The sequence below is a fragment of the Ochlerotatus camptorhynchus genome, unplaced genomic scaffold, assembly GCF_037179485.1.
Source record: "Ochlerotatus camptorhynchus isolate MF236.1 unplaced genomic scaffold, CSIRO-AGI_Acam_v1.1 ptg000491l, whole genome shotgun sequence".
Classification (NCBI taxonomy): Eukaryota; Metazoa; Arthropoda; class Insecta; order Diptera; family Culicidae; genus Ochlerotatus; species Ochlerotatus camptorhynchus.
The window spans coordinates 140,624-152,300 of NW_027040976.1; the positions used below are offsets into that span (position 1 = coordinate 140,624).

An 11,677-nucleotide genomic window follows, 5' to 3' on the forward strand; every position below is an offset into this window, starting at 1 on the left:
GTTGAGTAAAACGAAGCAAAATGATTAAGGATTTAATATCAACTTATGTAATTATCAAATTTAATTAATACATTATTCGTTGATATTCATAGATATGCAAGTTTAAAAGTGAATTTTACAAGAAACAACAACAACAACCATCGAAAATACAATTTGGCTGATAAATCCCTTTAATACATCATTCGCATACTCGCTTTTTATACTTTCTCATGCATAAACCATTTTTATACTAAGTTCGTATTCTCTCTCTTTATACGGATCTATGCGAGGGGCGATTCACTTGTGTATTTTCGATTCAGGCCAACGTTAATCGTTTGCTTGGGACCAATAGGCTAGTCAAGTAGTGAGCCAATTTTAAATCGTTAGTTTCGTATTGATTGTTGGTACGACTGCGCCCATTGATTTAACTGTTGAGATGGCAACCACTGCACCTTTGGTGCCCCTTTTTTTCCTACACCACTGTAGTTTCTTTTGCTGGTGTTCATTATTCATTTTTCATCACTTGTAAACAAAACACGAGAGAATACACATTAACCTTTTTATCGCTTCTTGTAAATCGCGTTGTTAATCGTTTTATTCCTCCTGGTCCATCCGAAACTCTCTTTAGGTTGTGGGCCCAGGTCGCTTCGGAAGTGTCGGGAACCGAGTAAAGTGTAACGGTGTTACGATGGTGGAGGAAATACAGAACGATCGGTATCATCTGGCGTTGTTCGACGGAAGCAATTATTCGGCGTGGAAATTCCGCGTGACGGTGCTGCTTGAGGAGTACGACTTGCTCAACTGCGTCGAGCGGGAGTTGGCTGATATTGCTGAAATCAAAGAAGAAGCCGGTGATAATGCAGAAGTGAAGAAGCAGAAGGCGGCCGCCCGTGAGAAACGGGCCAAGCAGGAGAAGAAGTGTAAATCTCTCCTGATATCTAGGATCCACGACTCCCAGCTGGAGTATGTCCAGGACAAGCGTACCCCCAAGGAGGTTTGGGACGCGTTCCGGTCCGAGTGGTCACCAGAAAACGAAGGCGAACGTTGCGGAAAGCTCCGACCGAAATGGTGTCAGTTTTGTTGGCGTGAGGTGGCAAGGTGGTTCATTGATTCCGGTGCGTCTGACCACCTAGTGCGCGACCGGGAGTTATTTTCCGAGCTACGTCCGTTGAAGAAGCCGGTAGAGATCGCTGTGGCCAAGGACGGCGAATCGATCGTCGCGAAACAGTCCGGTACGGTGTAACCGTTGGTTCCAATGTTTACTTGTTGGCTCCTCCACAAGTCCAAAACCTCCCTCCCTGTAACAGTCCCACCTGAAATAAAATAAATAAACTAACACCCTGGAACAGTGGCTCTCATTTGTAGGCTTAGCAAGTGAGAGAGCCTGTTCCACTCTCACGATTCTCCATGTGTGTGTTGCCAGTGTCAAGGAGTTTGAACGAACGGGCGAAATACTTCCCCGCCAAGTTGTTTAGCTCAATCACAGGTGGCGCATGAGGAAGAAAAATGAACCAACCAGGCCGAAATGTCAAACTTCGGCATTTCATCGGCCCTGTGGTGCCGAAAAGCAGTTAAAATAAATAAAATTCCAAAAGCAGAAGGCTATCTAATTTCAACTCTCGAAAGGAGAAGTGCGCGCGAAAGTCAAATTGATTATTTTGCGACTTCGGTGGAAGTGGCGTGACCATTGTGCTAGCAGGTGGTCAAAGGAACAAAGGAATTTTCATTGTTCTAGTGGTAGTCTTTTGTGTAAATTGTAAGTTCCAGTAGTGGAGAAGAAAGGAACAGTGTTCTAATGTAATTTTTGAATGTTTTGTGAAACTAGATTAAAAAAAAAATTAGAAGGAGAAAGGAGATTCCTACGAATAGGAGTAAAGGAACATAAGGAAAAAGGTAAATTCTATACTAGTCTATGTAACAAAAATAGAGGAAAGAGAGTGACGTCACAATAAGGGTCTAATCTGTGGTGGGCAGGTCCAGGAAGTGGGCCTTTTTTTCTTTCTGTTTGGAATTATTTGGCAGGATAAGGAGAAGTACGTGGACGACTGGCGTGAGTGGCAAACGGCGTATCATACTCATCGGCAGACCGCCGATAACGTCCACCAGTCATCTCGGTGGAACCTCCAGACAGTCCCAGCATTGTTCATGCCGGCATCCTTTGTGCGGAGCACAAATACCAACCGCACCGCCGTCGCCATCCCGCTGCCTAGTTCACCATCGTTGCTGGCAGTACGGCCACCGCACCGCCGTTGACATCCCGCTGCCCAGTTCACCATCGTCGCTGGCAGTACGTCTATCACACCGCCGTCGCCACCCGATTGTCCAGTTCATTGTATTCGTTGGCCTTTCGGCGATTGCCTCGCTGAAGCTAGTTTCCATCCGCAATGAATACCGGCCAGCAAACAACATCATCAGCTCCACCACCCGTCGACAACCGCCACCATCAGTAACACAACCAGATCACCAACTACATCATCAACCAGAAGCAGTATGCCCGCAGGTAACCCTTTTCAATGTGACGTCACAAAATAAATGTTAAAATGAAAAGTTGCATCTATAGCTTTATTAGGTAGAGCACGTCCTTAGGTCATAGCACTTCCACTTCTTGTTGTTGTTCCGCTTCTTTCTGGGCTCACAAAGGAGACATTAAGCCTCGCCGTTCCCGAATTGATTTGGAAAGCCTTCGTATTAGTTTTTTTAAGCACACACTTTGGTACAGCCTGGTGGGTTTATTTGTGTCTGAATCTAGCAACACCTTTGAAAGGGTACCTTCATTTCACGTGTTTCTACTTGATGTCAACGACCTTACGTGGATGAGAGTTATAAGCAGTTTAACGACCCTGATATCCTTCAATCCCTGAGCTAGCAGGTAACAACGGTGAAAGTGGTATCGGTGGTGGACGGGAAGTCGATCGATTGCACTGTCAACGATGTGCTGTACGTTCCGCAGCTACGGTGCAATTTGTTCTCGGTGTTGAAGGTGGAAAAAGCTGGCATGCGGGTAGTGTTCGAAGACGGCAAAGCTAAAATCTTCAACAACTCCGAACTGGTAGCTTGTGGTGCGCGCCGGGACAAGCTTTATGAACTGGATTTTTACTCGTTGGACCAAAGTGCGTGTGAGACATCGTTGCTTTCGTGCGGTCGAATCAGCAAAGACTTCAAGTTGTGGCACCGCCGGTTCGGCCACATCAGTGAGAAGAATCTCAAAGTTCTTGCTCGGAACGGATCGGTAGTGGGTTTAAAACTGAACCCGGATAAGAAAAGTGACATGATCGTGTGTGGACCCTGTGTCGAAGGGAAGCAAACCCGGCAACCGTTTTCGTCGCGCGGTGAAAAGCGTTCGTCGCGAGTGCTTGAGCTGGTCCACTCGGACGTATGTGGACCGGTTACGCCAGCAGGGCTGTATGGATCGAAATACTTCGTGACCTTCATCGACGACTGGAGCCACTTTACCGCCGTGTACTTGATGGAGTCAAAGAATGAGGTGCTGGAGTGTTTCGTGGCGTATGAAGCCATGGTGACGGCTAAGTTCGAGAGGAGGATTTCCCGCTTGAGAAGCGACAACGGCGGTGAGTACTGTGGAAAGCGTTTCAAACAGTTCTGTAGGTCGAAAGGGATCCAGCAAGAGTTCACTGTGCCGTACACCCCGGAGCAAAATGGGGTTAGCGAGCGCATGAACAGGACCCTTGTCGAGAAAGCGAGAGCGATGCTGCAGGATTCGGGAATAAGCAAGGTTTTCTGGGGTCAGGCGGTCCAGACGGCTGCGTACCTGATCAACAGGAGCCCGACCAGTGCGCTTGATTCGAACCGAACTCCGTTCGAATTGTGGGAGTCGTGAAAGCCGGATATTTCGAAACTTCGAGTATTCGGATGTCGAGTGTTTACTCACATTCCGAAAGAGCTGCGGAGGAAATTGGATCCGAAATCGTGGCAAGGCATCTTCGTTGGCTACTCTCCGAATGGCTATCGGGTATGGGACCCGAAGAAGGAAGCAATCGTTGTGGCTCGAGACGTGGTGTTTGTGGAGACCGAAGCACCATCGAAGGTTGATGGCCGGACCGAGGGCCGGGCAAACCCCGAGGGCGAATTCTTGTTTTTGCCTCGCAGCCGGAACGAAGAACTGGATGAGGATCTGGAAAGTCGGAACGCTGAAACGGATGAAGAAGAATCGGATGAAGAAGGATCGGATGATGAATTCGGAAGTTTTTCGGAAGATCCAGCTGAGGAAGATGCGAATTCGAATGCAGAAGCAGAGCCGGTGGAGGAGTCTACGCCAGTTGATGGAAATCGGCCGGTACGTAACCGGCAACCACCGAAATGGCACGACGATTTCGATGTCGAGTACGCGGGATTCGCATTGAGTGCTTTGAACTATATCGATAATATTCCGAGCACGATTGCTGATCTGCGGAAGCGCGAAGACTGGGGTCGCTGGAAGGAGGCGATTGAAGATGAGATGGATTCGTTGAAGCGCAACAACACCTGGACGCTGACGCGACTTCCTGAAGGCCGAACTGCGATTACCTGCAAATGGGTTTTTCGAGTGAAGCAGGGAAGCGGCGAAGCGGGCGACCGGTACAAGGCCAGACTCGTGGCTAGGGGCTTTAGCCAGGAGAGAGGGTTCGACTATTCCGAGACGTATTCTCCAGTGGCGAAGCTGGATACCCTTCGAGCTGTTGGGTGATGGGTTTGAGCAGGGAAAAGGCCTCGTTTGTCGTCTTAATCGTTCCTTGTATGGCTTGAAGCAAGCGTCCCGCGCGTGGAATGAACGGTTCCACACATTCATAGTGAAGATGGGTTTCGTCCGCAGCGAGAACGACCAGTGTCTTTACGTACGAGGCGAAGGGAAAAACAAAGTCATCGTTGTGCTCTACGTGGACGACATTTTGATGGCCAGCTCGTCTCTGAAAGTCTTGGAAGCTGTGAAGCGTGGATTTTCGGCGGAATTTGAGATGACGGATGCAGGAGAAGTAAAGCAGTTCTTGGGAATTTCCGTGGAACGAGATGCGCCGAACGGGATCATGCGGATTCATCAGCGCAACTATTTCGAAAACTTGCTGCAACGTTTCGAGATGAATGACAGCAAGCCGATATCCACGCCTTTGGAGAATCGGTTGAAGCTGACGCGAGGAATCGAAGAACAGAGGACGTCGAAGCCGTACCGCGAGCTCGTTGGCTGCTTAATGTACGCTTCGCTAACGACGAGACCGGATCTTTCAGCAGCCGTGAACTACTTTAGTCAGTTCCAGTCTTGTCCGAACGAGAATCATTGGGTTCACCTCAAACGGATGTTAAGATACGTCAAGGAGACTCTGGATGTTGGACTGATCTTCCGGGATGATGAGTGTTCGCCAGTGTTGGAAGTATATTCGGATTCAGATTGGGCTAACGATTTGGTTGATCGTCGTTCCGTAACCGGTTGCATCTTCAAGTTGTTCGGTTGCACTATAAGCTGGATAACACGGAAGCAGCACACCGTGTCATTATCATCGACCGAGGCCGAGTTGTCGGCGTTGTGCACAGCAGCTTGTCACACGCTGTGGCTGATACGCTTGCTACGGGATCTGGGCCAGAAGATCGATAAGCCGATAGTGGTTCATGAAGACAATCAGTCTACCATTCGGATCGCCGAGGACTGTCGTGATCATGGCAGACTAAAACACGTTGACACCAAATATCATTTTTTGAAGGACTTGATACACCAGGGCGTACTGAAGATTAAATTCGTCGGAACATCGGAGCAACAGTCTGATATTATGACGAAGGGACTTCCGCCCTCACCATTCAAGCATCTACGATCGTTGCTAGGACTAGGACGATGCTGTGGTTGAGCAGGGGTGTTGAGATGGCAACCACTGCACCTTTGGTGCCCCTTTTTTTCCTACACCACTGTAGTTTCTTTTGCTGGTGTTCATTATTCATTTTTCATCACTTGTAAACAAAACACGAGAGAATACACATTAACCTTTTTATCGCTTCTTGTAAATCGCGTTGTTAATCGTTTTATTCCTCCTGGTCCATCCGAAACCCTCTTTATTAACACACAGCGGCTCTTTATCCAGGATTCGTTCCTCAAGCCGCTGCCATAAAATACTATCAAAGTTACACACCTGTGTACACACTTAATCTAGCTCGGTAAAATCTCCAACAGCCGATTACCTTGGCATATACTTTTGCTGACATATCTGCAAAATATCTGTTTGTTAGCTGAAATCTCAGCAAAATGATATTTGTTAGCTGAGTCTCGGCAATTGTTTTGCTGAACCTCAGCAAACTAAATTGCAGAACTACTCGGCTGTTGGAATCTCGGCGAAAAAATTTAAGTGTGTATAATCCTTATGGACTGGGTTGCATCAACAATCAATACGAAACTAACGATTTTAAATTGGCTCACCACTTTAGTAGCCTATTGGTACCAAGCAAACGATTAACGTACCCTATTCTAGTCGAAATTCTAGTACTACGCAATGTTTGTTTTGATTCGCTATGAAAGTTTGACAGATAAAATGAGGGGTTATTGGTTTTTCCTATGTTTCGAGGGGTGAATCGATTAGCTTGGGACCGAAGAGCTGAGCCAAAAAGTTGAGCACGTTATTTCGGGACCTTCTAGTCTTAGAGTTACCTCTATGGTTGCATCGCGCTTATGAGCGGCGCGCTTCGACCGTAACCAAATGAGAATTTAACATAAGCGCGACAATATATCAGTACTGAAAAAGAATAAAATTTAATACTGGAAAGATTATTTCGATTTGAATCATGCATGACTACTGCCGAAATAATCATTGCTCGGACTCAATAAGGTGAAGCGGGAATCTGCATACTTTTTAAGCTTTTTTGATTTAATTTATCTTTGAGTGTAGCCACGAACACGCATGCGTATGAGTTGGTTCGTGTCTAATCTATTCCCGTCTAATTATTTTTATCTAGATAAAAAATGTCGATGGTTTTGACAGATGGGATCGTTGCACATTTTAATCCGCCGTTATGCATTCTCGATCAACACAGAAAAACAAAACTACCCACCGCTTGGGTTTTTTAAACTCAAATTTGAGTTATTTGACCTCTGCCCATTTCATTTCCTCTCGCTATTGTTGTCAAAAAAGAACGAAAGATTCGACTCAACCGTCTAGTTCCGTACGAGAAGCCAAAATTGAGTAATATGCGATATACCCAAATTTGAGTTAATTGAACTTAATTTTGGGTAGAAAAAATAGAAAATAACTTAGCGATGGGTAATTTTTTTTTGCCGTGCTTCAATGCAAACTACTTTGAGCCGGTTTACCCAAATTTGGCTTATCGTACGGAACATAGGAGATGAGTGAAAAGAACTTAATTTTGGGTTGTTTTGAATTTCTGTGAAGAGTTAAGTTTAAGTTTCATGTCGGTTTGTCGGTGATTTTATCATCTGCTCTGTTAATAGCCGTACGACTGCGCCCATTGATTTAGCACACAGCGGCTCGTTATCTAGGATTCGCTCCTCAAGCCACTGCCATAAAATATTATCTTAGTATCACACCTGTGTATAATTCTTATAAGCGGCGCGCTTCGACCGTCACCAAATGAGAATTTAACATAAAGCCTAGTATACAGATCGAAGCGAAACGAAAATTGAAGCACGCGAAAAGTCATGAAATTTCACTAGCGAAAAAGGTTGTGAAAAAATGTTTGTGGAACATTTTCCAGTTCCCTTTTTTCGCAGTTTACAGTTCATGTGAAACGAAATCGATCAGTTTACACCTCCGGTGAAGTGAAAATTTGACAGATACGCTCTCCCGAAACGTCAACTTTTCGCTTAGCTGCTGCTCTTTTCGCGAGCGCTGCATGCGTGAAAAAAAAATAAACGTAAGCGAAAAAGATACGATCCACAAAATTAGATTTCGCTGGATCGTATCTGTTTACAGTTCAAAGCGAAGCGAAAAATTAGCCAATTGCGTTTTTCACGCTGGTGAAAAATTTTGTATTTTGTATGAGATTTTCGCTTCGCTTCGATCTCTATACAGACCTTAAGCGCGAATATATGCGATAAGACCGACGAGTAGGGTTACCATATGGTATCCTAAAGGAGGACATGTCCTCCTTTTTCAATATTTTTTCTACGTCCTCCTTTTGCCCAAAAATGTCCTCCTTTTTAATCCTTGCATTTTTCCAGTAACATATTAATAAAAAAAAATTCAAAAAGCGTTGTTTGCAGAGCTTATTTGTTTAATTATGTCGCAACTTTATCTTATCTAGCAAATGCCATTCGATGGTGGGACTAGGAGTATACTACAGCTGTCAACTCCCCACATGAGGCATAAAAATCTCTGGTCACGTCTTCCTTCGGATGGGAAGTAAAGCCGTTGGTCTCAGCCCATGTGTGTTTGAATGGGTGCGATATTCTACGCAGGTGTGGAAGCTGCCTTCCTGCACATTCGATTGCCGTCAATGGATGGCAATCGATGTCCGTCGGTGATTGGCACTAGATTGCGGAACAGAGACCGACGTCAAATAAAGGAAAAAACTCCCCACATTTAGGCTGCGATCAAGGTTGCTGTCCATTTCGTGAATTTAACCTAAATTTGACGTATGGAAAATTTTTAAATAAACCTGCATATTTCAGACAAACCAGGAATCAATTTTGACAATCAATTTCTCGAAAATCGGACGATCAAAAACAGAGGGATTTTCGAACATTATATATTATTTTCGAAGAGTCAGTGAAAATTCATCAATTTTTCTGTATTTTTACTAAAAATTTGACATTTCGAAAATAAATTATAATGTTCGATAAACTCTCTGGTAAATTTAACAGGTTGCTTAGATGTTCCATGTTGGTTTCAATCAGCGATGACATGTATCCTGATTTTTGTACATGATAAAGGCTGGGATGGTTTTTAGGCTGTAAAGCTGCAGTTTTCATTTCATGAATTAAATTGATATCTACCACAAGTTATGAACCATCTCAATTGAACCTTAGCAAATCATGAAATTTGTGATAGCGCACATATTATTAAAACGTTTGATAAAAACTCATTGTCCTCCTTTAATGTTAAGAAAAGGAATCATTGTCCTCCTTAATCTCCAAACCTCAAATGAAATGTCCTCCTTTTCAAGTTTTTGATATGGTAAGCCTACCGACGAGGCGAAGTGTTTAGTTTTCTCCCTCCGATCGAAACCACAGAATCAGCCCATATTAAGGCTAGAATTTGATAGAACTGTCTCCACCAAATACCCCGAACCAGTGACCAACCCCAAATCGTGCCACTCCGCCATTACCAGGCGTGGGAGTCGTCGAAGAGGATTCTTTTGCGCACACACACACGCGGACATTGAACTATGTCAAATTATTAAACACAGATTCTTGTACGATATTGGGGTAAGCTCATAGATATATTTGGGATCAAAAGGCAAGTCAAATGATGAACCAATATTGTGTGTGGCAGGATAATTTCTCAAAATGGGATTATACCATCTGTTCTCTGTTTATAGCTGTACGACTGCGTCCACGGCGCTCGTTATCCAGGATTCGCTCCTCAAGCCGCTGCCATAAAATACTATCTAAGTTACCCGAAAAAAAATAACAACAAAAATACATTAAAAAACAATGTAACAATAAGACGAAAATTATTGTCTTAACAATGATTTATATTGTTACGTCTACAATAAATTTACCTTGATTTATGTTGTACAAAACAATAAATTTCATGGTAAATGGAAAATTTACAATAAAAAAGGGGGGTTGTTAAGTATCTTAACAATGAAATTTTCGTGATTTTCCCATATAATTTTTTTTCAATAACATTATATATTATTGTTATTTTACTGTTGGTTGGCGAATTTATTGATTAAAAAAAATAACAGTGTACTTTAGAGTGTATGTGTTGGCTTGACAGATCTACTTTATCGACTTTAAAAATAAATCGAAAAAATAAAACATTGCCCGGGAAGGGAAGGGGGTGGTATGTCTGTTACGGGTGGTCCTTTTTTTACTGGTTATGGATCGAGATTCGATCCGGAACTTGTGAGAAATGCAGGCCAACTCCCCTGCGCTCGATATCCCTAGGTCACGTCTCCTTGGTGGTTGAGCGTCGTTGATAAGTTAATGCATTCGACTGGAGAGAATCGCCCATGAAATATGCTTCCACCTGAGAGTTCCTTCCTGACATCTTCAAGTGGTGGAATTTTTTAATTATTATTGTATGATTATTGACTGCACGGAAAAGATCTCCATTAAGCTTTAAAGAGGGTCTAGGATAAGATATGAGCGGACGCGGACTGCCTGGTTTTGAGCCAAACGAACTGTCAAAGCCAGAGCCATACGAGCAGCGCCTATCTTAATTACATTGGCAGTGTTGCTGACCCTCTCATAGTCTGCATGCTTCAATCAGATTTATTTTTATTGTTCGTGAAGTAGCCCACAATGAAAATACACCAATATTTAATGTAACAACAATTTTTATTGTAATAGAGTTGTTCATTATTGTTCATGATCGAATCATGTTAACAATAAAATAAATGAAAAATACGATAAAAATCACTGTAACAACATTTTATTATGTACATTCATTGTACAGCTAGGTAGCAGTTTTGCCGTTTTCGGAAGGGTACCACATCATAACAATAATTTTTATTCTCGACAATAAATATTAATGTTAGAGCATTGTTTCCACTGAAAATTTCACTGTAATTTTTTTTTCGGGTACACACCTGTGTAGAATCCTTATGGGCGGGGTTGCAGCGCGCTTATGAGCGGCGCGCTTCGATCGTCACCAAATGAGAATTTAACAGAAGTGCGACAATATAAGATTGTTAGTTTTGTATTAATTGAATGACACCCTAGTACCACCGACTTGGCAACAACGACCAAACCATGCACACACAGTGTTATTCAATCCCCATCGCCTCCGGGCAGTTGGTGACTTACCACTCTCTTTCCAACCGACAATCATGAAGAGCAACCTCGAAAATAACTATATGAAAACACGTCCAATTGCTGAGCACTAAAACAAGAGATCATAAGAAACACATTATTTTTCAACATCTCCGGCAGAATAATTACCCCTCGACGTTGATAAACAGGCTGATTAACCACACGCGTAATCAACATATAACTCAGGAAGGACCTTCACCGATATCGTTAACACAAGAACATTATCTACGCAATCTGTACAATCACACCAATAGTTCACCTTTAGTCCAGCTTTCAACGTGTGACGCAAAACATGGAAATAACCAACAAAATCCAGAAGACACTCCTACTATCAGTTTAAAAAACGGAGTAGATCCAGTTAAAGCCCTACAATAAAAGTATGGACGACTGTCACCACAAAACTGAAAAAAGCTGTTCCAATCGAGCAAAGCGGTGCATTTTGACGGTTCGATTGGAACAACTTTTGACAGACGTCCATACTTTTACTGTAGGGCTTTAGATCCAGTAGATCGGACATAAATCCAATTGGCGATGACGGCGACTCTGTAGCTCTTTACTCCTATGAGAAAATCCATAAGCAAACGTCACACTGTGCGTGAAACATGGCGGACTTTGTACTATCCTTTCGCTCCACCAAAAATGCCCATAAGAAACTGTCTATATTTGCTGGAAGAGCAAATTTTTCGACGGTGCCGTCAACGCCAATACAAACAAACTCGCAGAAATACATACACACGAAGAAAAAGGAACGCATTAATGCACACAAAATTCACACGCTAAGACAGGAAT

General features: G+C 43.5%; 1 protein-coding gene across 1 annotated transcript in view; it reads right to left on the bottom strand.

Moving 5' to 3' along the window:
* LOC135712516 (uncharacterized) overlaps positions 1-11,203 on the bottom strand; it is a 95,351-nt gene extending 84,148 nt beyond the window's left edge. Inside the window, exons 1-2 of the mRNA XM_065235461.1 lie at positions 11,018-11,203; positions 10,883-10,958 (exon numbers count right to left, since the gene is read on the bottom strand). The gene's annotated coding sequence lies outside the window, so the exon portion shown is untranslated. The remainder of the gene's footprint in view (positions 1-10,882; positions 10,959-11,017) is intronic.
* Positions 11,204-11,677: the final 474 nt, after the last annotated feature.